General features: G+C 33.7%; 1 pseudogene; it reads left to right on the top strand.

Moving 5' to 3' along the window:
- Nucleotides 1–4,504, top strand: part of LOC135226837 (G-protein coupled receptor dmsr-1-like) — a 20,661-nt pseudogene extending 16,157 nt beyond the window's left edge.
- The last annotated feature ends 2,845 nt before the right edge of the window (nucleotides 4,505–7,349 follow it).

A 7,349-nucleotide genomic window follows, 5' to 3' on the forward strand; every position in this document is an offset into this window, starting at 1 on the left:
AAAGAAAATGTTATTTTTTTCATAAATTCACCATAAATCGAAATATTGTGCTAGAGACTTCCAATTTGTTGCAAAATGAAGGTAAATGCTTTAATATTACTAGAATATAGCGTTTTAGCTTACAATTGCGTTTTTCGACCATTTCGGTAGAGTCAAAATTGACCGAAGGTTGAAAATTTGTCACTATCATTTTTTATATGAAAAATATTTCGAAATTGATAAAAGCTACAAACCATGGGTTGTTTTAGTTGTATTGTGCATGAAATTGCGCACATTTTCATATATAAAACTTTATGTAACGGCTAATTTAAAATGGTGCAAACATTACCACAATCGCATGTATGATTATTTTCAGAAGAGTTACCGCGCGGACGTAAGGAAAAAGTTTTTTCATAAATTCACCATAAATCGAAATATTGTGCTAGAAGAGACTTCCAATTAGTTGCAAAATTAAGTTAATGATTGAATATTACTAAATATAAGAGTTTTAGCTTACAATTGCGTTTTTCGACCATTTCGGTAGAGTCAAAGTTGACCGAAGGTTGAAATTTTGGCACTTATCGTTATTTATATGAAAAAATATCTTAAAACTGATAAAAGCTACAATCATGAGTATTTTTTTGTGTATTCTACATAAAAATGCGCCACATTTTCATATATAATACTCTATGTAACGGCTAATTTAAAATGGTACAAAAATTATGTCAAAGTGACGAAATAATTTCAGAGATGTGTCACAGATACTTTTTAGTGCGGCAAGAAAGAAATTCGCGCTGCGCGCCTGCGTAACGATTGTAAACAAAACAACACCTTGATCCGTGAACTCCCAGCATCCCCCAAGGCGCTGATTCAAGAGTTTTTCGGCTGGTAGGCCTAAAAGTATTTTTCCGCGAATTTTTAAAAAAACTTTTGTATGTCAACGTAAAATACGTCCAGTCGGCACCCCAGAGACAAAAAATGTCGACGTAAAATACGTCCAGTCGGCGTTTAAGGGTTAAGGTACTCGAACAGCCATCCACCCGACGTTTAACCATTCCTCCCATCCCTTTTCTTCGCAGAATCCTTCTTCTTAAGCTTTCCTGTTTTCCTCTTTCATTTCCCTCTCCCTCGAAAGCCACAACACTCGAGATCATGTCTGGAAGCTCTTCAGTTGGAGGCTCCACCTCTTCAGGAGTTTTTGAAGGGGAGAAACTCTCTCGATTCTCAATCTGTTTGAAAGTTTTAGTTTTTTTTGTTTTTTTTTTTTATGTCAGTTTGACCTTCCTCTTTCATTTTTTCTCATTCAACATCAAGAAAGATTTTATATCTGTTTGACCTTTCTCCCCCTTTTCCAAAATCATTTTGGCATCTTTCTCCTCATTCTGAAAGTTTTTTTTATAGTATTCTTACTGGTCCATATTCTCTCCTGTTTTTATATCCTCCTATGTCATGGGTTATATCCTCAGGGGTCCTGTATATAACCTCCTCCTCGCCCGAAGGATATATATTCGTGTTCACTTAAGATCTCTTCAACAAGTCCTCAGGGATGAGGTGCTAACCTACCTAGTATTTATATCCCCTATTTGCCATAGGGTTATGTCCCTCAACTCTCCTATATATATATATATATATATATATATATATATTATATATATATATATATATATATATATATATATATATATATATAGCCACACACACACACACACACACACACACACACACACACACACACACACACACACACACACACACATATATATATATATATATATATATATATATATATATATATATATATATATATTAGTTATATATATATTCGTGTAACAATGCAATACCATTGCCTGTATATCTACATCAAACAAGAGAGAGAGAGAGAGAGAGAGAGAGAATGGTGTATTCCAAATGACTTTACAACAAGTCTGCAACACCAGACACATCAATCTTTCTTGATAATGAGAGAGAGAGAGAGAGAGAGAGAGAGAGAGAGAGAAAGAAACTTCCTGATGAGCTGTACACTAAAAACGTTCGTACAAGTGGGAGCATTATTATACTTCCCAGAACGTTGGCAATAACAACAACTGGTAAAGGGAATTACAGACATAACATAACTTGTTAGAAAGCAATCAGACTTGCAACGCTCTTCCTGCAATTGTTTGTCTTTGATGTGAATAAGTTTGGCACTGAGGCTGTCGTTGTCTCCTAATGAAGATTATTATTATTATTATTATTATTATTATTATTATTATTATTATTATTATTATTATTATTATTATTATTATTAATTATTATTATTATTATTATTCAAAAAGTTTAACCTTTATATGGCCACGTTTAGATTGAGGCTTGCTGTTGTCTTTTAATGAAGAATATCAAAAGTAATTATTACTATTATAATTAAAAATAGTAGTTATTATTATTATTATTATTATTATTATTATTATTATTATTATTATTATTATTATTATCCTAAAAGTCAATATTCATATAGAATTGGAGAGAATCTAGACCTAAGTACATCCATCTACCATACCTAGCCTTCTGTCTTTCACACTAATATTAACCCATTATCCTGACTGCAATTTATTTTCATAATATTACTTGTGCAGAGATTCCATTTTACATTTCCTCTATCAGAAACTTTCAAACTATTCCATCAGACGATGCAAGTTTTCGTCACCATCACCGGTTAATACTTTATTGCAAACATGGAGTACTCCACTCTCCCTGAGAACTTGTATACACTTGCTATTTTGCTACATTCACTCTTCATTTCATTCATTTAAATCAAATGAAGTACTTCTTTATCTTAGCATAGAATATAAGATAACACTATATGAAAATGTAGTGTCTCAAATTAAAATTTATATACTACAGTAATTGCGATTTAAAAACCAACTATGGTGCTAGTGCTAGAAATGGAGCTTGGGAAACTGAACTGCAAAAATTAGCTTCTAATTGTTTTTATTTTAAATGTTACTGCATAAATCATATTAAAATATAATTCTTGCCTATAGAGCATTGATCTAGTTAAAATAAAAATTCTTGCTTATAAAAACACTTGAATCATATAAAAATCTAATTCTTTCTTACAAAAGTACTTGAACCATATTAAAATATTATTCTTGCCTATAAAAGTACTTGAACCTTAATTAAAATATAATTGCCTATATTAACATATTAAAATATGATTCTTGCCTATAAAAGTACTTGAACCATATAAAAATATAATTCTTGCCTATAAAAGTACTTGAACCATGTTAAAATATCATTCTTGCCTATAAAAGTACTTGAACTGTATTAAAATATAATTCTTGCCTAGCCAAGTACTTGATTGCTATTGCAAATTTTCATCACCTGACAATAATTATATAACTTCTTTCTCCCAACAGGAAAGCTACTGCAGCACCCCCGGGTGGGACAACTTCCGCCACAGCTACCAGGCTGTCCACGGGTGCATGTCCCTGGTCGTGTGCATCTTCGGATCTCTGGCCAACGTCATCAACATGATCGTCCTCACCAGAAGGTCTATGGTGTCCTACCACCAAACGCCATCCTCACTGGCCTGGCCGTCACAGACCTCCTGGTCATGGTGGAGTCATCCCCTACACGATGCACCAGTACGTGTGGCAGGGGGAGGTCCTTGGAGTCCCAGTATCCCTGGGGCTGGGCAGCTTTCGTGCTCTTCCACGCCACTTCGCTCAGGTCTTCCACACCATCTCGATTCTGCTCACGGTGACCCTGGCCGTGTGGCTGTACATCGCCATCGCCTTCCCCAGAACAAACACGACTTGGTTGCTCCATGCAACGCACTCAGATGGCCATCGTTGCTGCCTTCTTTTGCTCAGTTATCTGCAACATTCCGAATTATCTCAACATCACCATCAGCGTCCTGAATCACCAGGGCCACGTGCTCTACATCATAGGCTTCAGCGAGCTGGCGAAGGCCCACAACGGCCTTCTTAAGAGCATCAACTTCTGGATTTACGCGGTGCTGCTGAAGCTCCTGCCCTGCGCGGCTCTGACGGGGCTGTCCATGGCCTTGATTCAAGAGCTGCTCAGGGCTGCGCATAGGAGGGCTGCGCTCATGAACAGAACCTCCTCCGGCAGGGGCGGAGACGCGGAGAAGCAGGCGGACCGAGTGACCAAAATGCTGCTGGCCATATTGTTCCTCTTTCTGGCCTCCGAGGTTCCCCAAGGGATCCTGGGGCTCCTCACGGTCATTCCAGACTCCGGCTTCTTCCCCTGCTACCAGAAGCTGGGGGAGATCATGGACATAGCTGGTGCTATTCAACAGTGCTATAAACTTCCTCTTGTATGTGCCATGAGCCAGCAATTCCGCGACACCTTTACGGAACTTTTCAAGCCCTGCTGCGGACCGCTGGCTTCTGCTCGCGTACCGAGGTTCTTGCCGGGGTGGAAGTCTGTGCAGCTTTCAGACCCTCACACAGAGAGCAACAACACATGCATTACACATGTGTGAAGGATAGATGAGTTTATCGAATCTCGTGTGAAATTGACAGACAACAAGATATATATATATATATATATATATATATATATATATATATATATATATATATATATATATATATATGTATATATACACACACACACACACACATATATATATATATATATATATATATATATATATATATATATATATAATTAGTTATTTTTGTTCAAAGGTTTATGTAGAGATACTAGACTCAAAATACATTTAGTGAAGTTATGATAAACAAAGAGTGTTGTCTCGCTAGTAGAATATGTATCAAAATTATGTTGAATGTTGCGTGTTTATTTGATAGGACACCATCGCCCAAGCCAAGTGTATTTCTTTGCTTGTGTAGAACTAGTCAAGAAAAATATACTTATAAAGAAAATAATGAAAGATTACACCTATATTTAAAAGTATAAAAGTCATAAGTTTGAGAGATTTTATCAATTTATGTATATATATTGTATGCCTATAGTTATTATTCACCTGGTGACAAATCAGTGAGTATCCTCTCTCTCTCTCTCTCTCTCCTCTCTCTCTCTCTCTCTCTCTCTCTCTAATATAGCAAGGTAAATGGATACTGTATATTTTCATTTATAAATTATATATAATTTTATTTATAATAGAATCGATTTATTATTGTCTCTCTTTATTCATGACTTGAAGACTATAGCTTTCATATTCTTTGTTATAAAGAAAAGTTTCTGTTGTTATTTTGAAGTGATTCTCTGTCATATCATTAATCTTGAAGTATGTAATAGCATAATGGTTATTTCAGTTCTCTGGCCCTGTTAAAAATCAACATTTTTCTTTGATACTTTATTGAACTAAGATGCAATCACGGTTAATATATATATATAGTACTTTTTTTGTAAAGATCTCCTTTCCCGTTATTTTGTAATATTTTCTGCCATTCCAAAGAGGAGTAACTGGTTGAAGTATATTGATATAAATTTCAATAGTTTTTTCTGAAATTATTTTATGGTCATGAAAACAGAAATAAGAACCTTCCTTTATATATTTATATATAAACTGAATTCCTGAACTCTTCAATACTTTAGCAAGTGCATTGATAATACTGCTCAGTCAGCAGGAATATTTTCACTTTGATCTCTTTTAATATAATGCAAATAGAAATTTTTTTTAAATATAATGATTTGAAGCCTTTCCCAAAAACTTTTTTTTTTTTAGGGGAAACCAATTTACATTTTAATTCGTTGGCAACGTAATAGATTTGTATTCACCAAAAAAAAAGCCAATATATATAAATACCACTTTCACCTTTTTCTGCCTTGCGATCATCTGTGAGGAAAATCAGATGGCACTTGATACTCCCACTGTAAATAATACTTTATTTTGCAACAGGTAACTCATGAATGTTAGGGAATACCGCATCTTATCTCTTTTATGTTTTATTACGTGTCTGCATTAGCGAAATGTAAACTAGGCAACTGAGAGGGCTTTGGTGAAAGTGAGCTTTTCAAGGTGAAATGATGAATGTGATATTTGATAACCTGGTATCAAATGCATGTCTCGATATTGACGTTAGTTTGACAATTTCTTGTACATAAGATGTCTTTTCGTTTAAATATGATGTATATTACAGACAAACATAATATTACGGGAGATGTCAACTTGCTTATTCATATTGTTAATGTACAGAACAAATATATATATGGCTACGGTGCAAACGGTTTGCTGAAATGTAAGATTATGAATATAAGTCTCAACAGGTTATCTTGAAGGTTTGTGATAGAGTATATCATATATATGAAGGTTCATTATTTATATTGATACGATGTAATATCCTAAGTAGTTTTTCATTTGAATAAACCAACTATTTGCTGCAAGTGATCACAAGCAGGTGTTCTGAATGCTGTGGAAAAACTTGTCAAACGTAGTGTATAAAATATGGTTTTGATAGTGATAAAAAATATACATAAACCGTTCATGTTTTGATAAACTGATAAAACAGCTTTCCCATAGTGATAAATATCCTAAAATAGGTGGAAAAAGGAATAGTCTAATGATGGTTAACCTTGATTTTTCATTGATAAATAAAAAAAGTGTAGGGAAAAAGTTATTAATGAAGTGAAGAAGTATTTTTTTTAAAACTTTTTTTGACGTGGGTGCACGAGGACACACTTCAGGAGCCCGAAGTGACGTCCTCAACACTTCCCAAGACTTCACACTTCTAAGGACGATGAGAAATAAAATTGTAAAACCTGAAGTGTGTTCAGTATGATTCCCCTCCCCAAATAGACGAGATGTCTCGTCGGATTCTGACGAGAGAAAATAGAAGGAGGGATGGCTCTTTTGGTCTCATGATGATGAACGTTTTTTGTATGTATTAAAACACGCATTTCCCTCAACATTCTCTAAGTATGTATGTATGTAGATTACATATATACATACTTCGCCCATTCTTATCTCTCTTTATTTGATTTTTGAATTGATCTCAACTGACTATATTCCCATGCGTAGTCTAATTTTATTATTTCTTACAGTTTAATCTGCATTGAAAACATCGATTCTCTCTCTCTCTCTCTCTCTCTCTCTCTCTCTCTCTCTCTCTCTCTCTCTCTCGCTCTCTCTCTCTCTCTCTCTATATATATATATATATATATATATACTATATATATATATATATATATATATATATATATATATATATATATATATATATATATATATATATATATAGATATATATATATATATATATATATATATATACATATATATATATAATATATATATATATATATATATATATATATATATATATATATATATATATATATATATATATATATATATATTATATAGGTATGCAAAAGAATCCCATCAAAGTCCTATAGTCATGA

The sequence above is a fragment of the Macrobrachium nipponense genome, chromosome 15 (genome assembly GCF_015104395.2).
Source record: "Macrobrachium nipponense isolate FS-2020 chromosome 15, ASM1510439v2, whole genome shotgun sequence".
Taxonomy (NCBI): Eukaryota; Metazoa; Arthropoda; class Malacostraca; order Decapoda; family Palaemonidae; genus Macrobrachium; species Macrobrachium nipponense.